We start from the raw sequence: 27,394 nt of genomic DNA on the forward strand, positions 1-27,394 counted from the left end.
CGGTGTATTCTCCATTGAAAACAGCAATCGGAAAAGGGAGAGAAACTGATGCCACTGCCTTAACTTTAGTAAATTTTACAACCCGCATTGAGGTTGACAGTTAGTACCAACCACGTTTACTCTCTTCATATTAACAATAATACTATTTTATTACATGCTGAATTTTTTAATCCAGTAATATTTTTTTAATCAATTTAACTTTGCCCGCTTGTCCATCCATGATACTAGAGTATTAGGAGTATCTCAGGAACCAAATATTCAAATATTCAGTCGTTAAAGGTTTAATCTGTTCAACCATGACAAATACCTTGGGTAGATTGTACTGCTTGGGCAAGGAGGAATCTTCAATCGTTGTTGCTGTCGATAACAGCTTTTACGCCTTTATTTTATGTTAAGTTCGATGGAACGTAATAAGCGATTCAGAGGTAATGACATTAGTGCTATGCACAATTTTTACCTTGAAATAAAATCGTTAATTACCGAACTTTCAGGGAGAGACTAAAATTTACGTAAAGAAGATATTTGAAATGACTCTTATCATTCAATCAACGAAACAAAATTAATTTAAGCCGTATTTATAAAGCAAGATAGAAGACAAAGGAAATGCTTTTACGCAAATACTAACTGAAAAATGCATTATGATTTCAGTGAGCAGATCTAGGCATGGGTAAATAGGTCGCGGTTCAGGAATAGATGTTGGGGTTTTACCATTTCGTTTCACCGTAATTTTCGTCTTGCTTAACTGAATGCATGTGCATAGGGCTCTTTTTGGTGTGACGTTAGTAAAAGCTTCTTGCATTTGAAATTTATTTCCAAGCATAAAACCCTTTCTTCGTCTGTATTAACTCATGGCATTAGCCAAATCCCTTGGAGATATGTCTAATGCATTTATTTCTTATTTCACAATTAATTCTACAAACATAAGGTACTCAGTATTGTTGCGAGTTCAGCTCTCATTCATGAATTAAGTATTATATGTTAATGCATGACTGTTTCTTCCTGGTAACGTGCCTTTCGGGCATCAAACAATGTTATCATCAGATGAAGCAATGAAGCTTTCTTCAGCAACGCCCTCTTTCAGAACAATCATCATTTCATTTTTCATCTCAAACTTTTATGAGGCAGTATAGTTTGTTAATTAAAGGATGAGGAACTACTATTCCTTATTTACTCATCACTCTTGCCTCATATTATTTCTTATTCATGACCAACGTTAAACTTAACGTTAACTGTAACTTGAATGGGTTACATGAAACGACGACTCAACATTGGATAATTCATTATTATAATTTTGGTAGAACCTACTCTCTCAGAATAAATTGTACAGGCAAAAGTAGTTGATTAAGCTTAGCGTATAATTCGTTCCGTTCGGCAATTGTAGGCGGACCGCGTTTGTGGACGGAGCGACTTTTATGGGAGTAATCATGAAGAAACTAATTTTAAGTTCATTTCCGCTGTGCTCAGAACGAGGTATTAAGAGAAGGAGAAGAATCCTGTAAAAACGAGCGCTGAGCGAGAATTGGGGTAAATCCTTCCAAGACTTCTCTACCGGGTACAAGATTTTTATCACAGGAATTAATTTAATTATCTCAACTAAAGAAGTCGCGCGCAATGAGTCGTGATTTTTCGATCTTATTAATTATCGTTGTTTGTCTCTAAAGACCACCGAACTTCCAGTCATATTTTATCTTTTGGAGGATTCTAAGGCCTTTTACGTAACCACCCTGGAGATAGCCATAGGAATTAAGAGGTACTTGTAACTAAGTCGCTTCAAAAAAAAACATTCGATACGGCATTGATCGTGATATCGATAAAAATGGTGAATCACGGTGAAATTTACGTCCAAAATTTTCGAGTTATAGAATTTTCCCATTTTAAGTTTTATTACATACCACGTTTTTAATGCTTTTATCTCTGTTCGGCCAATTCTCGACACCACCATTCAGGTGGAATGAGTTTCGACAGTAAATTTACATGAAAAACGTCGTTGCATTTGGTATTAAATAACGCGTGACTTGATATCACACTTGGTTTCTAGATGTCAAGATGATTTGTGCAGTGCATATATGTAATAATATACGCACAGCCCAAACTATTCCAATAAAAATGGTGTACCTACATTAATACACCATTTGTGCCCTGTAACGTCATAAGTTTTTAACAAAAATTTATACGATACCAATAGCATTTTGGGAGGAAATCGTATTAAATAATAAAAATAAGAAAGAAAATCATTCAACAAAAGAGTTTCATAATAATGATACACTAAAGATTGAAAAAATCTAGTTTTCACTCAGCTCACTTGGAACTAGAAAATTTAAGCGGTACTGTGAAAGTAGTAATGATTTTCGAGATATTAATTGATTTTCCCTCAGCTCTATGCTTAAAGGTACCGCGTGGATTGAAAAGGTTACGGTGGGTGGTTCTAACCCAGGATATTAAGGCTGACTAATCAAGGCTGACCGATAATAAGCGAGCACAGTGAATAGCCAGGGAGAAGCAATGGAAAACGAATGCAGAATCAGGAAGGATGCCGAGCATACATCTTAAGATAAATCAATTAAATTGGGTACAAACGTATCAAGATTCGTGACTTAACGATTGGACGTCATCAACAAATATTTCTTTGGCTAATATGACAGAAACGGATCCTAATTTGAATGACGGGAGAGAACACAGGGTTCGGAAGAGCAGAAGTCAATTGCAGACGAGGTAATATTTTCCTCACGAAATAGTTCTGCGATGTGGAATGGAACCGAAACTCACCAAGTTACCCACCTGAAAAGCAACCGCTCATCAACCCCGTTTTCCATGAATATTTACTAGAGAAGGGAAAGGTCTCGAGTAGTATTTTTCTGAGTTAAACCTATTTCTTTTTCATCAGGAAATATGAGCGAGTATTAATCATGAGTACACGAGTCACGTGCAATAATAGTGTTATGACTGAATATTGGGACGCTTAAATCATTTACGAAAGGAGAATCTAAGTGTGGAAATGCGAATGATGGACTAAGATTCTTGAAAAATTATTAGAAACGGGAAATATACGTTATGCATGCAGAAATTACGAACAGAAATCTAAAAATTAAAATAATGCACTGTATTAATACCAGAATGCGAATGAAGAGATTCCCGAGTCAGAAATAACTAACCAACCAGGATAAGATAACCCTGAAGCCCACAGCCACAGTCATGGTAAAAGTTTACATGCCATAGGTCCACTTTAATTATCAGAAAGTAGCACATTAAAAGTATTGTATCAAAAGTATTAAGCTTCAGAATTTAACTATAAATTCGGGTAGAAAAAAGATTTTGGCCAAAAAAGATTTTAGAAAACAACAAAAGGGAAGAAAAACCAAGGAAATTTGACAAGCACTTCAAATTACTATTGATAACCTCTCCATTAACGGGAATCTTAATCAGAAGATATGAGCGGAAAATAATAAAATATGGTGGACTTCATGTTAACTACAAAAGAGATGAGCAAAGATATTAATTTTTAATCTACAAACTACCATGCAAACAAACCTGCGTGACAAGGAGTATTCAACACCAAGCAGACAGCATCAAAAAGTAAGTTTTATTAAATTTTATTTGAAATAACACGTAAAATATTTCAAACAATTTAGTTGATGATAATTACAGATACATGAACTACGGTATCTAAAATATAAATACTTCTCTTTGAATAAGAAAAAGCATTGCCAACAAGAAAAAAAACTAAGGACGGATGAAAAATTAACCGACAGAGTTAGGATTTAACTTTTCGTGAGAAAACTTTAATCCGTCGGTTTAAAATTAATCTCTCTTAATCTCAAGATTATTGCCATTGATTCTCCTATTATTGCATGATGGAGCTAATAAAACAGTTTCAATATCATCGCTGAAGCGGTCTACTGCCGAATAATGCAAGATATTTAATCTGCTATTTAGCGCTCTTTGAATGATTCCCTTTGTCTCTCTAATAATCTAAATAGGCCACTAAATTGCTCATATTGGCTTATTAAAACTCTCCTCTATGTTGCACACGATCTAATTTGGCAATCAAACCTACTTTATAGGGCCAATGAGGGCAGAAAAATATAACTCCACAACCAATAAACCCAATTTAGGGATGTTGGGATAACAGCTGAAGCTCATAAAGTTATAAACAAATCGAAAAGGATATCAATTAGAAATTTTAATAGCTCTTGCAATAGTAGTTTTAGGAGGAGGAAAGTAATACAAACCGTGATTGGAGAGAAAAAAAATTAATACTGTTCAATTTTGAAAATAATGATGAGAGAATCTCAAAAGATTACAAATAAAATATGACGAGTAGACAAAATGATGCCAAACTCCGATGCCTCTTTGGATTTAAAATAAAACGAGCCAAAAGAGAAGCTAATTTGGCTCTTAGCAATTTGAAGGGAAGTCGTAAAAGTTAAGGCCTAAATCATTGAGGAAGTAACGCGGCTGATTGAAGAGCAAAGAAAGTATAACAACTCGGAAACTAAAGGAGGAAGACGGCGTTAAAAATGATGAGAGGGAAGTTTTAGAAGGAAGGCGAGAAAAAAACAGGAAGGAATAGTTTAAGAATTTATGCGAGGAAATGAAAAACACCCTTGTATGAGAAAAGGGTTTAAGTAGCTTATCAAGGTAGAGAGGTGCGTCTTCGAATGTTATGAATTACGCAACGCTAGAGATGATCAAAAAGATGATATAGCGCTTAAATGTGAATAATAAAACCAAGAAAGTGGATACATGGAAAGATTTTGTGAAATCATTAATAATGGAATTAGACAGCAAAAACAGTGTAAAATGAATGTTATGAAATTTATTGCAATATATTAACCAATGCTGAGCGAAGACAACAATACGTAAGGTGAGCCAATCAAGATTGAAAAAGGAAGCGTATATGAATGATTAATGGAATAGAAAAATGAATAGGAAAATGAAGATACAATCAAAAATATCAAAGGGAAGAATAGTGTAGGCATGAAGGCTCGGATCTCAATTCGATGAACGAATTGAGAGCCGATCTGCGCCAAACGAACTTTAGGTTCGACGGCTATTGGCGACATCTGCTTATCAGAAACCGATAAGTTATCTGATCGACTTTTGTATTAAAGAGATCCCTGAAAATCATGAAATTCCTTTAGGACTTACAAAATATTTTTAAGGTTAGGCTTTGACCTAGTCTTGAAACCAGTGTGTGAGGACCACGGGAAAATATATGGGAAAATACCAGTGGATTTCTGTAAGCACAAAATAGATCAATATAGCTAAAATGAAATGTTCCGGCCTTGAACATGATGGTAAACGTTGAGGGTCTTGGCTAGAATCTGCTGTTAAACGAGACAAAAAGCGGAGGAATAAAACGAGCGAGACTACTTTTGATATTTGGAAAAGTAAGGAGCACTTGAGAAGCTACTTTGCTTTATATACCTTGGGAACTTGACTCAAGTATTTGATAATCGCAGCTTGAAAAATATTTTTTTTCTGAAGAAAATAACTCTCTTACAGAGTGCAAAGAGTGACCCAAAATCTGTGTGAAGATTAGGTAACTGCCAATTCAACCTAAGAAGTGAAGAAGGAGGTGCAAGCAAAAACCAAGATACTTTCATCCGTTGTCTTCGAGCTTCTCATTGGAGAGGAAAATGAACGATCTCGAAGAATACAATAAAATATTGCGGACCCACGAATAACAATCAGCATCCTGCATCAGCCGATGATACATCATTGATTATATAGAGAGAATAGAGGGAGGGATTAGTAACTTTGGGAAGACGACGAAGAAAGCCTTACATTGCAGTGCGCTCTGAATGTTTAAAAACAAAGCAGAGAGACGTAGAGCGCAAGAACAGGGGACCATTCCTCAAGGATTTCAATTTACGAGCCATGCTATGTGTGAACTAAAAAGGCCATGTACATGTATGTTCTCATATAACTTAAAAGAACTGGGCGTTGAAGGTAAAGGAACATTACGAATGGTTAATCAAATACTTGGGGGAAGGGGGGAGAAGAAGTTTTCTATTACGCTTTCTATTAAAGACACGTGATTAAAAATCACAACCAAAGTCATAGAATGAAAACTCTAATCCCTGTATGTGTCATCAGTCTTGATAAAAGAAAAAAACTCATATGGGTTTATTCTACTATCAATGCGAAGCATGGGAGATGGCAACAACGGAGGACTTGGATCAATTGAAATGCTAGGATGCGGTCAAAATGTGGTGGCTCACAGAGTGAAGTAAAACTCAGTGGATATAAGAAGGAATCCTATGAAGGAAGGATGGGGAAGAAGCCTACGGAAAATTAAGAAAAGGGAAAATAAATAGAACTTATCGGCAAAAAACGAAATGATAGGCAACTGAAACCAGCGATGAAAGTTAAAATAAGTGAAAAGAGCTTCCAAGAAAGAAATGGACAAGGTCATATCAAATAAAGGCTGGCGTGATGTTAAAGAAAAATCATTAAAAAACGAGTAGGTTAAACTTTAGGGTGAGGTGTCGGAAAAATGTCCGGAAATTCCTTAATTGACGGTCATCGATAAAATTACAGCGATAATAGCTATCAAAGGCATAGTTTGAATGCATTACCAAAGAATTAACTCTATCTTTTTCGAAAAATTTAAAATGCTATACTAACAAAGGATAAACTACCATCCTATGGACAAAAATAAAACCCTTAAAATAATGAAGTGCATTAAAATTTAATCCTTTAATGAATTGCAATCAGAAACTTGAGCGCACATATTTTCCCTAGCTTACTTTGCTCACTCCTTCGATGAGTACGTGGACGCATAATATATTGAGTAATTATGCGCATAATTATGTATTTCTTAGCACAGCAGATGGCTTCGGAATCGATCGTGCATTGAATAATACTCCGTAATACTTTCGACAAGAATAATCACGTACGTCGAATATAATTCATAAGCACTCCACAGCTATATGGCACGCATATTTTACGCTCGTAATTATGCACGGATTGTTCGGCCTCGGACGGCAGCCAGGACGCATTTTAACAGTAGCCTGGGCTCATGAACGCCGTGTCAAGAAAAGTGAAACAGCGAGAATAAAGGGACTTAATTATGAAGTGGGTACGAAGTGTAACGGAGTGAAAAGTGGTGAGAGGGAATGTGTCTCGTTTTTACATTTTTTTATCCCTCAACTTGCCTCTAAAGTGATTTTTTTCCGCGTACGAGAATGGTGCAGACGTGAGAGGCACGCACGGTCATTTACGTCCATTTTAAGACGTTCACCTCAGGATAAAAAAATGAAGCCATGAGAGTGATTTACCGTCTCGTTATTACTTAACATACAACAACCTCTCCGGGCACCCTCCTACCTTCACCTCGACCCATATTGTCCCCCGCATATTTCCATTACTCTCCACGTTCATTAACTAAAACGTTCCGCTGGTTTCCGCACTTCCTTCTAAATATAATGTGCCCTCAAGTGAAATTTAATGGCTTCTTTCCGTAATGGGGACTTTGGAATATTGCTTTATTCGCAACATTAAGTTGATAGACCATGCTACGCGAAAGATGATAAGATCATTCTCTCCGCCTACGTAAAGGGTTGTAAAAATACGTAAATAATTGCTATGAGAAAATAATAATAACTCTGAGTATTTTGAACGTTAATGAATCTATTTAAAATAATTGGGAGTTGGAAGGTTTCGTGTTCTCTCTTATAATAGTAATAATGATCGATAATCTGGATTGAATCAATAGAAATTGCCCACTAAGATACGGATGAGCTGGAGGTTTGCAATCTAAATCGAATCGCTCCAGATTGCGAGTGCTGAATCGCCTTTTTAACAGGATGCCAAAGAAATAGAACTTTTCTTCACGGGGTTCTTCACTCAATGTAAGTAAGCGAGTAAACCAGAAGAATACAGATGTGGATAACAAATAATAACACTTGCAGAGAGATAAAAACGTTCATAGCGCATGGCAAGGTATGGTGTAGCAAGGATATTAGGCAAGAAAGTCAAACAAAGATACTAGCACTTCGCTGTACAAAATGCTATAAATTAAAATTTATATGCATAAAAATATAAATCAAGGGAAGTGTTTCTGGTAGAATATGAAAGGATGACAAATTTCAGTTGGAAGGAGACAAAGAAACACTATAACTAGAGAAATTCTTTTTCATACTCATTAAGATAGATGAAAAATAAATTAAGAAAGATATTCAAAACAAGATGAATGAGTACGAGTAATCTCGCACAGGGAGAAGTGATTAACAGTAATGGTTTTCATTGAAATAGTTTTCCGTAAATTATGGAATTGTAACATTTGAAAGTAAACCAACATTTTTGCATTAAACCTGTAAGGTTTCACATATTCATTGCAATAATCGCTCGAGCAATTACAAAACAATGGGACATATTAATTCAAGGGTTGAATATAAATTTAAACGGGTGATACTTGCAAGTAGCAGCATATGAGAAATAAATTGAATGCGTAAGGAGGATTTTGCAAAAATATATTGCTTAGAAACAAACGAACATATAAAGTAACAATTGGATGTGTTATTCGTAAATTATCAGAAGACGGAAACTTTTGAAAGATCTCAGAAAGATAAAACTGTGGTAAAACCTCTGGCCATAAGTATATTGCGGCTCTAGAGAAACCGAGGGACATTCAAAGAAGAAATGAATAGTAATAATTGATGAAGACCAAAGACGAATAGCTTGGTGTTGCACTAGAAGGAGCTTTGAACAAGAAACTATTTTGAAGGAATCAAGATATTAACGAAGAGCAAACCAGGCGGAATTTTCCCTAAATATCAATGTTATATGTTATTGTGAAACGAACGAGGACGGCTCATTGGCCGTCGATAATTTGTCTCTATCATATCGGGTGTGCATTCATTCCTGAGTGACACGCCTCATTTAATTTACTGAAAAGAAATGCCAGCGATAACGAATTCTCAAGTGTGAGCCCTTTTAATACCTCCAGGGATGTGAATTCATTGGACCCTTGCACTACTTCCACTCGCTTACCGGTCATTTAAGTCCAGCACCTTAGCTGGTCTATGCAGGCATATACGATAGATGCCGCCTCCCCTGATAATAACTTCCTTAGTTCCTTTGTCCTCATTCAAGAGGCATAAAATTAAAACTGTGCAATGATGGTGGCCCGATTTAGTAAAAACCAAAACTTCGTGGTAAACAAGCTTCCCTGGTAAACAGCATGAACACATTTAAGGCAGTACACCTTCCATAAATTTATATATGGTGCACTAGAAACGTAAATGATGAATTACAAGACGATTCAATAACAAGCAATACACAAATCGATCGTTTTCTTTGCAGATGTCACAAAGTATTATTAAGTGAGGTTTTTTTAATAGAATTTTTAATGGTTTTCCCACGTGGTAACACATTCAGTTTCCATTTAGGCATTATTATATTCATAGAGTTATACACTAAATTTACATTTTACCGTCACGAAAGGACTGTTTATTGGTTTAAATTGCTGGAATGGATTGAAATTGCTGCATCGTAACACTAAAACCTTTACAATAATAAACAAATAGTAGCAGTTTATCACTACATATTGATTAAATATACGACTGGTTTCGATGGACTGCATCATCTTCAGGGCCTCCACCTAGCGCCTGAAGATGATGTAGTACCATGTAAGTATATTCGAAACCAGTCATTTAATTAATCATCATCTAGGGGGAAAATGTTAACATTTGTTCATTATTATGCTCTAATGCCACCATATAGCGCCTAAAAGTGCGCAAATTGATCCTTAATCCTTTGCAACTTTGTTAGGAACTGTGTGAAAGCGTATATTGAGAAATTAATTACATGGGCTATTATTCTTACAAAATATGACTTTACTTTTATTCAATAATCATGAATAGGGAAGAATGTGCACTAGATCGAAAAGTCAAAGTAATAAACATTGGGCTTAGTAATTGTGTTAAATATTTTTTTTAATATTTAAAAATAGCAAGAAAAAATATTACCATTAGTTTGATAGTAACCTTGGGTGCACCGAGAATACCAAATATATGCTCCTGAGCGTGAAATGAGGAGAGGAACTTGAAAATAATTTTAATTGCAAGAAATATTCATTTGAATTTAAGATTAAAATGATAAAATTTTTAAGCTTAGCCACTGAAAGATAAATAAATCGAGTAAAAGCTCATTCTGGCTGTGCTACTCGTATACACGTACTTATGAGATTGACAAGATTGCTGCACAACAAAATTTACCTACTATAAATACTAAAACTCATGTTTTCATACCCGTGTGCGGTTAGTCACATAACTCAGTTCTTAATGCTCAACGTTCATAGATAAATATTACGAATGACATATCTAATGCATAAAATCGAACTTCTACAAAAGACTAATAAAATGTCCAATGAAGTATGGCAATCAAGAACAATATGCACAAATGAATAATGAAGAATAAGATACGAGAATTAAGTTATGTTTTCTGTGGGATGATCTGTATATGACATTCAAAGGACTAGCAACACTCAAATAATTATCCGCTTTATTAACTGGATTATTCCCATTGTTACACTGTTTTACTACTTTGTTGATAATTTGTACTACTTAAAACACGCATTTTTTTCAGCTCAAGTTTTCCTTTCGACCATATCCAACACAATCAATTTCCATCACTAAATATGAAATGAATGCAAATAATAAACACATACAAAATACATGAGTATTGCTTTTTACTTTTTGTGATTCATTTACCGAAAACATTTTTATAAAAGAAATCTTTACTCGTATAGTCAACATTTGTAATCGTTCCTGAGAAACTATGAAGTGTTGTACGTCACACAAAGGAACTATTATGCGCCTTGTAGATTTAATACTGAACAATTAAATAATACCCAGCTTAAGACGCTAAGAATAAAACAATATTTTCGAAACGATAAAAAATGACCCAAAGAAATTGTCCTGCGAAATTCTTAAATTTATATTCTCAATACGTGTCCAAACGATTTTATTAAAAAGATATTTTTACTTAAGGGATGTTTTCGTGGTGATCAAAACAAATAGACCAAATCTGAAGCAAATGATTAGTTTTACGTGGTGAAGGATACTTTTGTTCACTCTTAAGATTTTTTTGACATTTTTCTACATTAAAGATTGTACCTACAGTGAAAGTTTTGAATTGCAGCAAAAATTTCAGCACCCGTCAAATTTGGAGGAAATCTCATCGACAAAAATAAACGAGCGTTCGCAGAGACTCTAACGTAAGAGAACTCCACCGCATTACCACCAATTTTACGCCATACGCGGCTTTTATTTGACATCATGTCACAGAGCGTGTACTGGGACCTCGAAAAATTGCGGATCAATAGACTAATCGCGTTAAAATGAGGTCAGGTCGTCTACACTTGGACTAGCCACACTCTCAGCACCACCATATCTATTTTTCCCTTTTCCCGCCCAATATCTTGGGGCCACCTCCAAGACCACTCTCTTCCCCTCCCGCCTACCCCTCCCTAAAAAAATCCTCCTCTTTGCGGTGTGGGTGTATGAAAGAGAGAGGTTTCCTTAGGAAAAAATAAATAAATCGCAAAAAAAACTAGGAGAGGAGGAAAAGCGGGTGCCCTCCGCAGCAATCCAATCTGCTTCATCCACCTACGTCCATCCATCCATCGGCCCATCCATCCATCCACCAATCCATTCCCCCAATATCTGTGACCATTCCTCACAGCGCCTTACCCTGCCGCTCGATAAAGCCCATACCTTCCTCCCGCGGAGCGCTCGCGTCTCTCCCACCCCCGAAGCCCATCTCCTTTTCACGGACGCCAAACCGCTCCCAAAAGGGAAGATGTGTGTTCGCCGGGTTGGCGAACGAGGAGGAGAGGGGAACGGCGTCTTCATAATCTCAAAACACACTCCCCCACTATTCCTCATCCTCCTCCTCACACCTGGCTTCGTTCGACCATCCACGGTTATCCGGTAGTTTTCTTTCACATCTCTGCCCCCCCCCCACCCTCTCTCCCTTATCCTCGATTCGGGTACACGGGCGAGTGAGTGCGCGGTTTATATTCGGCGGAGGCGAGACCCCCCGAGCTTTAAAGGTGTGCGCTGAGTTGAGGGCTGGCCCCGATACCGCCGCCGGCGCGATGTCCGCAACACGACACGGTGCGCGGGCGATCAAGAGCGCATTGGATAGCGAGAATCGATTTGACATCATACAGGTTGCCACTCGTTTCGGGGAATCAGTGCCACGTGCCTTGTTCACGAGAACATCAGAATTCAGATGGTCCTGGAACAAATCATGGCATGCCGCTGCTCGCTAAACGTAGAGAAACGTATATTCTTTCAAATATTTATGAAGAATAATAATTGAGATTCTAGGATTTGCTCAAGCACGAAGAAACATTGCTATATTTTAAAATAAACTCCTTCCTCTTGCACAATGTTTAGCATACTATTGCTAGCTTTTTTGATTTCACCCATAAAGCTTATCCTCAGCACTACCATACCTAGTGTCTTCGTTTGTTTTCCTTGAAGTCTATATCAACTTATCCACCCTGCATAACCCTGAAAGACTCGAATCTCCCTTTCTACAGTCTCAAAAGCTTACAATCAACACACACTCATTAGATTGTCTCAGAGATAAAGTTTACGGTAATACAAAACTCAGTATTTCAATTTATACTAATTCTTTATGACACATAAGCCCATTTCATTCTTATAAATAAGAGTAATCGATACATGCATTAAAGTTCTCAATGACTAATACTATAGTGCACTCTTCAACCAAAGTAATACATACGTAAAGTGTGATTAGAACCAGCAATTTCTAAAATAATGAAATGGAGTATTAACGATCTGTCTAGTCTAGCTGGAAGACTTTCAACCGAAAATGTGATAAGCTAAAATGGCTGAAAAAGCTTAACTATTTCGGTAGCGCTAGGTTAAGGTACCACCACTCCGCCATCGCCTGGGACATAATGAGAGGTTCAGATGAAACGTTCCTTGCGCGCCATTCTATTTAATCAGGGTTGAGAAGGGGAAGAGGCGCGAGCTCATTTGGAAATTTCCTTATGAGTGAATTCTGGGTGCCACGTGCTACTGATTTTATGGTCTCGGTCGCGGTTGAAATTCTTTTCTCCTTATCTTTGCATCTTTTTTTTATTCAATTCCAGGCTAATCCGTGCCCACCTCTACCTTCCCTCGTTCCCCTCAACGCCATAAAACTGTTGGCAAACCGAGAATTTTTCATTTACCCTGATGAAGTCTCCTACCATTGAGGGGAAACGTTACCCTTACTCAACTTTTGGCGTGGAGTGGAAAAGAATTTGATACAACTGACGGATAGAAAAACAAATGATGAAGTTCAAGGCATGATAGCTAATGAGAGACGGCTATTGTGAGAAATTTAAAGAATGCAGGGCAAGTGTATGCATGAGATAATGAGACAAATTTAGACACTGAAGACGGTGATAAGATTACGCAAGGCAGAGGGATAAAACGAATATGAATTTCGAATGTAATTGAACAGAGGTGGAAAGTATGCAGTGCAAACATGAAACATGAACACATGAGACATGAAGTATGGGGTTCAAGGATATTAAGTGCCACGTTAGTTATGGCTTGGGATTACATCAGTGTGTTGTACGAAGGATTATCGAAAATCTGCCTCAAGCCGGTAGATTACTTCAAACACTAATTTTTATAAATCTGCGATCATAAAACATTATGATGGACTGATTACCTTAACAGCTATTGTTAGATATATATTAATACATAACAAATACCATTTGTGGCCGATAGTTCGTTACTACAGATAATCTAATTACCATCTATCCCAAAGATCAAAGATTTGAATGACTTTTCAAATATGTATTGCGATAATTTACTTCGTGTGTCAAAGAATTACCATCAAATATTAAAATATAAAACAATGGGGAATTTTATCAGCAAAACGTAAAACTTAGCTTTCCTTCAGGAAAATCTTTCGCTCACAGTGAACAAAGTGAATCCACAATTAGGACGGATTATGAAGAAATGCAGAGATCGCGGTACAGGAACCAACAAAAGCAATTAAAAAGCATTTGGAGTGAGGGATACCGATTAAAATAAGCAAAGAGTACAGAAAGATGCTCTGCCAGGAATGAGAGACGACATTAACCGATGCACAAAACGGTACAGAGAAAGGGATAAACTCGAGACGCTTTTCGAACCATGATAGATCGCGAAGGATACCAGTTGGTACAGACGGAGAACTACTGATACATTCCCGATTGGGATCCTTAAAACAATTAATGCGAGTGGAAAAGCGAGGAATAAAGCGGTTTGAAGTTAAGGGAAACGAGAAAAGACCTGCATCAACTTAAATTGCAGGGTTTATAATAATGCGAGAAAATACGAGCAATGACCTCAGTCAAATTCCATGGTTAAATTATCACCGGTTCTTCGTTTACACATTCAGCGTTTTTTTATCGTAATCAATTTTTAGAAACTGAGAATGGTGCACAGTTGCTTCCATTTGAATAAATTTACGATGCCTCACGCAGCTCTTGATCCAATATTAAACCGGAATTCGTTCAGCTTTTTGGACCCAAAACGTTTAAAAGTGATACATCTACATACGTAAATACTCCGCGATCTAGCAAAATGATGTGTTTTTTTCATTTTATTAGAAATGTTTATGAGCTCCAACTGTGTATCCATGAGTATATTTTTTCGTTTATTTAGTAATTATTCCCCAAAGCAGAGCTTACCGCCACTCTCTAAGTTCGGATTTTCAAATACTTCTTGAATATATTCGCCCTGCAAGGCCCTGCAAGTCTCACTCAGAAGATTACCATGCTATATGAAACCTCTTCTACAAATAGACAAACCGATGCCGTTTCAAAGCTTCCGAATTTCAGAATGACAGAAAAGTTCATAGGATATAGGGTGGGCTGAAAAAAATGAAGGGTATAAGCTGAATTTGTCATTCATGTCATGTATACGAGACGGTCTCAAGCAATTGCCAGTCGCGAATATTCACTAGTTTGAGAGGCAGCGGGAGAAAGTGAGAAAATCATTTACCGAAAGATCTTATTAAACTGTCAAAAAAGAACGTTTCTGCTCTTTTTCTCGTCTTCACCACAATCTTTTCATATTTTGATGCAACGCAATTGAGATAAACACTGGAAACATTTGAGATGGAGAGTTACCTCTCCTAGGCGCCCGCTCAATCAAATAGTCGATGCTTAAATAAGCATTCATAGACAAGAGATTCTTATGAAATTCCAGAATTACACCATTAAAGCATTCATCATTACATTACTCAATTCATGTTGGTGTTAAAACTACCTGTAAAATATTTTAAATAACTTTTATTTTCTAACGGCTGAATTCCATTTTCACATTTACCCATTCTTATCGGTCTAATTTTAGCAATACGAGTAACTTGTAATTTTCACCAATGCATAAATAATTATTTAGTTCATATTCATTAGCTTATGAATAATACGATAAAATGATCAAATAACTTTTGTTATATTATCATGATTCATAACTATCCGTATAATTTACTTATCATTCTTTGCCTAATAAAGTAAAATTATCCAGGAACACATCCCAATTCAACAAGAAAATGTTTGAATATCTGTCTACCACACTACCAAAATGACCTTATTACTGTTCTATCAGGCTAAATATTTAACTATTGTTCTTTGTATTCGTATGTATGTATTGTACTATATGTTTCGTTCAAACTGATGTTAAATTATGCCTTGTGACTGGTTTAATTACCTTATTCCATGGATTATGTAAACCAGTTTCACTCCATAGGTTTCAAAACCTAATGTAACCTGTATTCTGCTCCAAGGGACTTTGCTCCCAGAGCAATAAAAATTGTTTATTATTATTATAATTTAGTATTGATTCCTTAGGGCAAAAGTCACTACAGCAAAATTATACACGAAAGCCATTACAGAATCCCCGAAATTATGCCGGTGGCGGTGGATGTGTGATTCCCTCGTATGTAATTAGCGATTAAATACCAAAGGCCATACTATTAAGGGGCACGTAGAGGTCAAAGCGATATGGATGACATACACGTGCGAGGAAAGAAAAATATCACTTCCCGACCCGAGCATGTGCTGTCACCTTCGTGAACTCCATAGTGACCTCAGAAAAGTGAACATCGTGAGTTGCAAACGCCCACGCACAACTTTAAACTCTTTAAAACACTGCCTGTTGTAAAGTTCTGTGAATTACTCCCGATGTCAAAATCTGATGAAGCTCCTAATATAAATAAATGTATCAAAAATATCATCTGAGCAAAATCGAGCCCATTAGCTAGTCACCTACTTATTAAAATTTTACGCTCAGACCCACTGGCCTAACATAGGAATGGCTTCATTCGACAAAGGCATACAGTTACAATTACCAAATTATAGTAAACCCTGCTTGAACCAAATAAACTGTACGTGAATTATTTAACAATCATCCACATTCGAATTTTAAGTATCTAAGATTTTAGATTTATCCATTCTTTCAAGTTTTACTTCACTCAAAACCTCTCCTAATTCAAAGAGACTACTACTACGACCCAATACATCAAGAGCACTGGCTCACAACTCCGGTAGAGTCATGAAAAGAAACCACCGTTAGAAAAGATTTGAACCCTAATGAATATAGACTGTTGAGTAGTTACCGAATGTGAACTAGGTCACGTGATGGGAGAGCGGGCACGGAAATATTTCAATAAAATTATCTTCGTGCTACTAAGTGAATTCACTGAAGGAAATCGTTGAGAGGATGAAATATTCCGGCCTTATCTCAAAAACTAAGAAACCCGAAAGGGTTTGAGAAAGAGACCAAATGAAGGAGCGGGGAAAGAGAGAGAAAGAGAGAGGGAAAGGGAAACCCGGAAGAATGGAGAGTTCTTTCCTCCCCTGGGCCCGTTGAAAATTCCAAAGGTACCCTTAAGCCGCCGTCATCTCCTCATCCTAAAAAATAGATAGATGCCTCTTCACGCACCACCATCCATGCATGAATGATGAATTATAACTCACTTTCCTCATACTTGCGCGTTTCCCAATCCATTTTTGTGAGGCACACGTGGCGCTCGTCGTCACAACGGCCCTGGGACACGGCGTTGCATGCCCGCCGCCGCTGTTTGCTCTTCCCTTTCTCCCCCGGTGAATAGGACAGGCGGCCGACTATTAGGCAAAAAAACACCTTAGAAAAATTGGCGTCATGCTTTTCAATTTTACTGGAATCAAGAGCTCCAAGCTATCCTTATGTTATGATTGTCCATTTTTTTCAACCAAACATGATGTATCAGGGAAAGTTCCTTATGATACCAAGAGTTTACGTCAAATATAGTCAGCAAACACCAGAATTACGAGTAATTTTTCAATTCAACGTTTTGAGACAACACCGATAATGTAGTTTGTTGTAAAGAAAGATGCCTATGAAAACTTTGTGACGCATTCATAGGTGCCAATTAATTGCCATTCACGCACACCAGTAATTTTACATACGAAATTTGTGAATAAAAGCAACCAACGATTATGGAATCCGTTAACAGATATATTGTCAGCGATTAGCTGGAAATTGATTCCCATTTTGCAACACGTATAAATAAATAAATATATAAATATATATATTCCCGAGTTCGATTCCCGGGCAAGACACTCCGGGAACCTGCAGCTCCACCCAAGCTGTGTAATTTTTTGGGTACCAGATCTTCCTGGGAAACCATATCCGGCACAGGGAAAGGAACTGGCCCCGCTACCCTGGTGTGTGAATTTCACACGCCGTACAGGGCTTAGTACTGGGTGAACTCTACCATCACCTACTAAACCGTCCTTTAGGTTGATCCCTGTGTTTATGGTTATATATATATATATATATATATATATATATATATATATATATATATATATATATATATATATATTATATATATACATATATATATATATATTATATATATATATATATATACATATATATATTATATATATACATATATATATATATATATATATTATATATATATATTATATATATATATATATATATATATATATATATATATATATATATGTATGCACATATATGCATAATTTATGCGTGTGCGTGAGCGTGGGTCGCGATAGACCTGTGGTAGAGCGTCGCACTACTGACCGGAGGGCGCGGGTTCAGTTCCAGGGTATGCCTCTCTGGAAACCCTAAGTTGTGTAATTTATCGGGTATCAGATCTTCCTGGGAAAACATAACTGGTACAGGAAAAGGCCCTGGATCCAATATCCTGATATTTGAATTGCACACGTCGTTGGGCATAGTACTGAGTGAACTCTACCATTACCCACCAAACCGACCTTCAGGTTTATTACTGCGCATATGGTTTTATATATAAGTATACATTGGTACTCTACCGTTCAAGCTTGGTTTTGGATGGGCATAAACTGCACAACGATAATTTCTTTTTCATCCTTTAACAAAAAAACATCCTGACAATTGGCACTTCAATTAACCCTTAAATTTTTATTACTTTACTTCTTCCCTTCTTGCCATCTAAAATGAGTATGCTTTTCTAATTTATTCCTCGCTTGCCCAACGTTCTCCCCTCTATCGTCAATATCACACTGCCAAGCAAAATGCTCTGCATCCATCTTTCCTGCCTCCTTTTGATTTCTTCAAACAATCCTCTCTCCTCCACCACCATGCCTAGAACTTTCTCGTTCGTTTTTATTTCTAATCATTCCACCTTTTCCATCCCCGTCCAGGCTCACATTTAAAAGCCTCCAATTTACGCTTAACATTTTGCTTCGACGACTGTGTTTCCGTGCCTTAAAAAACCAATCTCCATATCAAAGCCTAGACGCGTCTTTTCGTAGCATCCTTACACAAAATTCCGCCATAAACACTCACCTCATTTAAAAAGGTTCCCACTAGTGCATAAACTTCTTCTAGTGTCCCTACTACTTCAATCAAAGAATCTATGTGATCGATAAATAATCAGTCGCAGCTTTTTGACCCAATGTAAAACGCTGAAGAACACCTGATAGAGAATAAAAAAATGCACGATTGTGCAATTCAGGAATATAGACAGAAATAAATTCAAATAGAAGCGCAGTGAATTAAACTTTCCTTATACGCAATGCACGCGTCAACCACAGTAATACTAGAACCCGATAGTCAGTTCGTGTGGTTCACAGATGTGGAAATGGGCGGAAGACGTCAACAGGAGAAATGAGAGGGACGGACGGCTTGAGGACATCTATCGGGTTACAGAAAGAAGGGATGGAATTGCAGGAGAAAGTAAGGAGAAGTGAAGCAGGCCGATCACAAACCTAAAGAACAGAGCTTTAAAGGAAAGCGGCTGAAATCGCCGGGAAGCACTACGAGAGAGAGGATGCAAAAAAGGGCGAGGAGTCGATGATAAATCGAGAGAAGGAGAAGCAATGCGAGAGGGCTTTTACGGTCTGCGCTGAGAATTTGGAACGAACAAGTCAGTACGAGAGGAAAAGAGAGCGAAAAGAGTGACACGAGATAAGACGTTAAAGAGATGGAGCGAGACGTGTTCGCAAAAAAAAGAGAAGACGGGAGGGAAGAGTAGATGGGATTCGATATACACTTGAGCGTAGAGAGGAGGCGAAAAAAATCAATGGTAGGCAAATTTCTTGCACTAATGATGAGTCGGTACGTGAGAGAGAAGTTTTTAGGGCGAAAATCAACATAAAATAGGACCGGATACGTAGTTAGAAATCTTTCTCCCTTGAAGTATTAAATGCATGCCTGGCATTCAATTCCGAGATTTTTCTTTAACGAAAATTAAAAGCGAGACTTCAATGGAACTAAAGATTTTTACTGCTTAAGGTGTTGGTTTGACTGGAAGTTGCGAGGTTCCGGCTAGGAATCAGGTAAGTGGGACAGGCGCCACTTCTTTGGTACACATTCTTCAAGCTTTTTATCTATTCATAATGCGAAAAACTAACAAATTTACTTGAGTAAAGTTAACCAAGATTTCTTTCCTGAAATGAGGATAACCCTGAAAGTTTTCACAAAGCGCATCCAAGAATGAGAATATATTTCCGGACCGATTGAAAAGTTTTTCTTACCTAGTAAACGAGTACAATATTAAATCAAAACAAATAAATAATATCCTTTTATTTGTTCTCAAAATTTCACACACCGTGGAAATAATCTTGAGCCACGTTTACCTGTGATATATATTTTCTGCGCAAATGGTACTTTTATAACCATTGTAAACAGTAAACTTATTTACACTACGTATATCAAATCATTTTTATGATAGCTTCTGCACTCTTTCATTTTATATGTTTTATTATTTTTAAAACGAGTGCAATTACTCTATGAAGTATTAAACATTTTCTCATATTATAACCCCTTACGTCAGCTTTTACGGTTTTGGCACATATAAATAGGTCAGCTCATTAATACTGCTTCGATGACCTATTAACTAATTCTTAGAGTTCTACGCAATGGATGACGGAAATTAAATCAATACCTTCATTATGTAAGAATTTAGGCTTGTTAATAAGTATTTTTTTGATTCGCCAGCAAGGCGCCTTTTATGCTCTGGCTAGATATCGAACCATCTTCTCGGGGTATTTTATGTATTGTCACCAATGCAATAAAAATCTTGTACTTTTTCAGGAGGCTTCCTTTGAATTAATATAAAAATAAATAATCTACAACACTGTATGAGGAAATACGGAGCTGCAATGTTCCTTTAACTACAGCCACCTCTTAGTGCAGGGGGGTTCACGAACAAGTGATCATTTATCTCACAAATAAACACAGTACTTACTGCCGAAGTAACTATGAGACGGGCAGTAAAGGAACTTACACATGCATTCAGGAAGACAAACTCGTAACAATATAAAACTCGTCAGTAAAATTGGTTATGATGGTAAGCGACTGATAGCTGCGGTCATATAAGCCACAAGGGATAGTCTGAAAATTTTGGCTAGGTTTAAGATTTTCAGGTAGTCTGTGGGAAGGGTGGAGAAAAACTCGGTGCCGGTATTGACCTTTTGGTGTCGAAATACGCCTAGGGGTCCGTATTTAATGTGACATACTGCGCACTCTACTAGAAGTGCTCTCCACATAATACCACAAGTAGAGATTTTGATAACACTGAAATATCCTGCAATCACCGGGTTCCGAACCCGCTACCTCCGGGTGAGGAGCCAGCACACTAGCAAACGCACCAACCTGATCACAAAAATTCGTAACACAAGGATGGTTGATTGAGGAAACAAATCGTGTAATCCAACCCGTAGCTACACGGTTACCAAATTGGAAACTATGTATATTCATCTATTCATCACAACTTAACAGCTACCTCTAAAGTTCCTGAAAAATAACCGTTCACTGTTTTCTCTGGAGAAAATTTCAATTCCAACATGTACTGGGTTCGTCCGGAAAATATGTGTACTGATTTTTTCCCGCCGCTCCAGGCGCGCCCAGCACCGCTCTGACGGGCTGCGATTGGAGGGGGGTATGTTGGCAAGCGACGCTGAAAAAGGCAGTCGGCTCTGAGCTGTGGTGTAGTGAGGAGCTCTGTTAACGCGAACCTCCACGCTCGACCCACGTCACGGAACGCGATGCCGAAGTTTTTGGAGCAGCGTCATTCCATCAAATTTGCGGTAAAGCTTGGGAAATCGTCTGCCGAAACTATCGGTATGATTAACCAGGCTTACGGGAAGTCAGCCATGTCCAGAAACATGATCTTTCGGTGGCACAAGATGTTCGTGGAGGGCAGAGAAGAGGTCGACGACGAACCACGGCCTGGACGCCCATCAACGACACTCACCGACGAAAATGTGCGAAAAGTTCGTGATTTACTGAACTCTGATCGTCGTCTTAGTGTTCGGATGATAGCAGAGCAGTGTAATGTGCCAAAAACAACAGTGCACGAGATTATTAGGGAGCAATTACGGATGCGAAAAATTTGTGCAAAGTTGGTGCCGAAAGTGCTCAGTGATGATCAAAGACTCAATCGTTTGGAAATCGCGACACAACTTGCGGATCACTGCAAAAATGATCCACATTTTTTAGAGAACGTTGTTTCGGATGACGAGACGTGGATCTTTGAGTACAACCCGTAGTCGAAGAGACAAAGTGCGGAGTGGCACACCCCATCATCACCCCGTCAAAAGAAAGCTCGCTTGTGCAAATCTCGGATCAAGGCGATGCTCATTGTCTTTTTTGACAAAAGGGGAGTCGTCCACTACGAATTTGTACCTGAACGACAAACTGTAAATGCTGCATTTTACGTCCAAGTGCTCGACAGGCTTCGAAAACGAGTCGCCCGCGTCCGGCCAGCGATCAAAAACATCTGGCGGCTGCATCACGACAATGCGCCGTCTCACACCGCGCTTGTCGTGTCGGACTTCTTGGCCAAGCACGGCGTGGGAACGCTGCCGCACCCGCCCTACAGCCCGGACTTGGCACCACCGGACTTCTTACTGTTCCCGAAGATAAAGAGGAGTTTGAAAGGAATGCGATACGGGACTTTGGACGCCGCCAAAGAGGCCGTGACGACGTGTCTTCGAGAGGTTCCCGATGATGCTTTCGCGGGAGCGTTCCAGGAATTGGAACGCCGCTGGAACAAGTGTATCGACTCACAAGGGTCCTATTTTGAGGAATATTAGCTTAAGATATGTAAAAGTGTAATAAATTTTTTTTCCTGAGCTCAGTACACTTATTTTCCGGACGATCCCTATATTTCTTCCACTCAACGCATCATAATATTGCATTACGTAAATATTGAGATAGGAACACAAACATTAACAACACTAATTCAGACACACACAAACATATACTTATATATAAACATATATATATATATTTTTTTTTTAGGTAATCTACCGGTTAAGGTAGGTTTTTGGATGGACACAGCTACCAAACAAATATTTTATTACTCCTAACAAAACACAAAATCCATCATCCTACTCTATATCAGGTCCCTTTTCATCTCTGAGTACTTTCTTCCTCCCTTCATCCCGTCCAACATCCCTATCCTGTTCCTTCCCGTTCCTCTTTTGCCCAACATTCTACCCTCTATCACAGTCTTCAACATCCCACTGCCGGTCAACACCCCCTTCATCCACTTTTCCTGCCTCCATAGGATTGCTCCTAACAAACCCCTCTCTTCGCCCACCATACCAAGTACTTCCTCATTTGTTTTCTTCTCTGTCCATTTCACCTTCTCCATTCTTCTCCACACCCACATTTCAAAAGCCTCCAATCTACGTCTATCCTCCTGCTTCAATGACCACGTTTCCGCACCGTACATAGCTACGCTCCATATCAACGTTTTTAAGAGTCTTTTCTTAACATCCTTACTCAAAGTCCCCGTCATCAACTCCCTCCTCCTTGTGAAAGCCTCTTTGCCTAGCGCAATTCTTCTCCTTACGTCCCTACTACTTTGACCGTGTTGGTCCAAAACACTACCGAGATACGTAAACTGCTCTACTTGCTCTAGTTTTTGCCCTTCTATTTTAATGTTAAGCTTGGCCTTTTTCTTTCTAGAAAATCGCATAACCTTTGTTTTCTTAATATTGATTCTCATCCCATACGTGTCGCACTGAATTTCCAATTCACTCAGCAATGCTTGCAGCCCCTTGGCTGACTGACAAACTAAAGCTTGGTCATCAGCAAACCTAACTGATTTTACGAATTCCCCGCCCACTTTCATTCCTACCTCCAGTTCTTCCCATGCCTCTTTCATCATTTCCTCTGCATACAGGTTGAACAGCAACGGCGATAATGGGCAACCCTGCCTTACAACCCTTCCTAACACTGCCCATCCTGACTCCCCGTTTCCCACCCGCACCTGAGCAGTCTGAGACATGTACAGTTTGCGGATTAGCCTCCTTTCCCTCCAATCTATTCCCATTTTCTGCAATATACTCATTAGTTTTTCCCAATTCACCCTATCAAACGCTTTTTCGAAATCTACGAAACAGGCAAATACCTCTCTCATCTACATCTACATAATACCCCGCAAGCCGCCGCAAGGGCGTGTGGCGGGGGGTGTTAGGTCACCAACCGTAAAAACGAAAAACACCACATGCAAAAAACAACACGGAAAATTACACCCCAGCAGCGCACACACTCATGCAAAACTCCCTCCATCCAATACTCATGCAAACACATACACCGCAAAACAACAAAAAACTGCACCCCAGGATACAGCACGAAAGCCATCCTAAAACACGCAAGCCAGGACACAACAAGCAAGAATGTGAAACATCACTACCACATGAAAATGCACCACAAAACACTCAACCCCCCAAAGAGACAGTAAAAAGAAGGGAATTCGACCCAACGTTGCAGGTAGCAGGTACCTCCTGGTTGTGTTCTATATTCCTCTCGATTAATAATCTCATTACTGCAACGGCATCAGGCGTACCTCTCCCCTTCCTGAACCCAAACTGATCATCCCCTAAGATCTCATTTGCCCTACTCTCTATCCTTTTGTTTATGATCCTGAGAACAACTTTAGCTGCGTGGGATATCAAACTAATTGTCCTATAGTCCTCACATGACGTTGCTTTTACCTTTTTCGGAATAGGAACTAACACTGATCTCACAAAGTCTTCCGGCCAGATTCCCTCCTCATAAATACTACGGATCAGCCCATATAGCCTCTTCCTCCCACATTTTCCTAAGCATTTTAAAAGTTCCACGGGAATGTTATCTACCCCCACGGCCTTATTTAGTTTCATCTCCCTTAATGCCCTTTCTATCTCATGGTCTAGTATGCCTGGACCTAAGCTGTCCTCCTCTACGTCATTTTCTTTTTCAATGTCTAACTTTGTTGGCCTGAGTTCTTTACCATACAGTTCTTCTATATACTCCTTCCATCTCTCTTGGATCTTTCCTGCGTCAACTATTACCTTACCCGCCTTATCTCTAACTGTTAGCATAGCTCTTCCTTTTTTACTTCCCGATAACGATTTAACTTTGCTGTACAGCGCACCGATTTCACCCTTCCTCTGCAGACTTTCCATATCCTCGCACTGCGTCTTCCACCATGCTTCTTTTGCTTTATTTGTTGCCCGCCTCAATTTATTGTTCAATTCTTTGTACTTCATTTTGCCTAATTCTGTATTCATATTCTTCCATTTTCTCCGCTCATCCATCTTTGTAATCATCTCATCCGTGATCCATGGTTTCCTAGTCATTTTAGCGTTAACGGTTCCAATAGTGTCTTTTGCGGCTTTAGACAACCCCTTCTTGATCATTCCCCATTTTTCTTCGATAGTACTAAGCCCTTTACCATCCTCCATGATTTTCTCTACCGCCTGTTTGTATTCCTTCCTTTTCAACCCATTTAACGCTTCTACATTCCATTTTCTAACTCGCCGCCCCTGCCTTATCTTTTTGAAACGTACGCTACATTTCATAACAACAAAATTGTGGTCTGAGTCCGCATCCGCTCCCGGGAAGCTGTGGGAATTTATCACACTATTCCTAAACCTGTGTCTAACCAGGATATAATCTAGCTGATATCTTCCTGAGTCACCTGGAATTTTCCATGTATACCTGCGTCTCTTGTGGTGTCTAAACCAAGTGTTGGTGATGACTAACCCCTGTCTTCTGCAGAACTCAACTGCTTTCTCACCGCGGTCATTCCTCGTGCCTAAACCGTAGTCGCCCACCTCATTACCATCTCTTCCTTCACCTACCGTCGCATTCCAATCCCCCATCACTATCAAATGTTTCCCTGCGGGAACACACGCGATCATGTCCTCTAACTGATCGTACATCCTATCGACCTCTTCTTCCTTGTGGTTGCTCGGTGGCATGTATACCTGAATAATAACTAAGTTCGTCGGTTCTGCTTTTATCTCCACTAGTAGTATTCTATCCGTTACCTGCTCTATGTTGACTACGCTTCTTCCTACCTCTTCCTTTAATACTATGGCAACCCCTCGTTGGCTCTCGTCCCCACCGCTGTATATTATTCTATACTTATCACTCCAGTAATCCCCGCTATCTCTCCATCTCACCTCGCATAGACCTAAAATATCTATATTTCCCCTTTCCATCTCTCGCTTAACATTCTCCAATTTCCCTGTCCTCATCATTGTCCTAACATTCCACGTTCCTATTCTAACTAATTTGGTCTTCTTCTCCTGCGTCTTCTGTCCTGCTGCTGCTGGTTTTCCCTTACAAGGGTTTCGTGGGATGACGACCGCAGAAGCCTTGCCTACCCCGCTGCCGGGCACGACACACGGCCGATTGGGCCGAGCCCCGTGGTTGCCAGGACTCAAAATATCTCTATTGTCCATCACATTGTTCTTCGGAATGATAATTGAGGTGGTTTCCCGTTGCCTTCCTCAATAGTGTTTTTAACGTGACACCATCACTTACTGGCCGCCCCACTGGGGTCAGACGCCATTGCAGCCGCCTCACTGAGGAACAGACGCTGCGTGGACTACCTTTCGTCTGGCTCCTAACCTTCGACCTATCTGGCATGGGTGACCCTACCAGGAGCAATAATTATTACTCCCGCCAGTACAGCTCTAGGGGTCATCGGAACGCACAAGCCCTTCCACCACGTCAAGGTTGTAGTCCGGGAGGGGACATACTATATATATATGTATATATATATATATATATATATATATATATATATATATATATATATATATATATATATATATATATATATATATATATATATATATATATATTTATTTATTTATTTATTTATATACGAGGGTCATCCGGAAAGTAGTACCCGTTCGTGCCGCATGAAGTGCTGACGACGCGAGTAGCCGCTGGACGAGGTCAGATAGCTTCAGTGGCTTGTCTGCCTCTCTTGAGCCAAGTTGCGTGACGCTAGCATTGCCTGTGTTGTTTCTGTGATTGTTTACAATGTTTAAAACAATTGAGAACGCCGCCAGTTGTGAAGTGAGGGCAGTGATTAAATTCCTCAATGCAAGAAACGTTCGCCCATGTGATATTCATCGCCAATTAAAGGAGGTGTATGGAGACAATGTAATGGACGAGTCGTCTGTTCGGCGGTGGTGTCGCAACTTCAACATGGGGAGGGGGAACACACACGACGATGAGCGTTCGGAGAGACCGTCTGTCATTACAGACCAACTGGTGAGCTCAGTTGACGAATTCGTGAGGAACGATCGGCGCGTCACAATTGATGACATCTGTGAGCATTTTCCCAATGTTTCTCGAACAATTGTTCATGAAATTGTTAAACACCATCTGCATTATGCAAAAATTTGTGCAAGATGGGTCCCTCGCGTATCTCAATGAGCTGGCGGCGAAGGACTATGCAGCAGGAATACAGAAACTTGTCACACGTTATGACAAATGCCTTAATTTGCTTGGAGATTATGTTGAGAAGTAGTTTAAAGTATCCTCTTTCAAATAAAATTTTTTATGTTTGTTAA

Source organism: Hetaerina americana, unplaced genomic scaffold (assembly GCF_022747635.1).
Source record: "Hetaerina americana unplaced genomic scaffold, ioHetAmer1.1.p SCAF_26, whole genome shotgun sequence".
NCBI classification, from domain to species: Eukaryota; Metazoa; Arthropoda; class Insecta; order Odonata; family Calopterygidae; genus Hetaerina; species Hetaerina americana.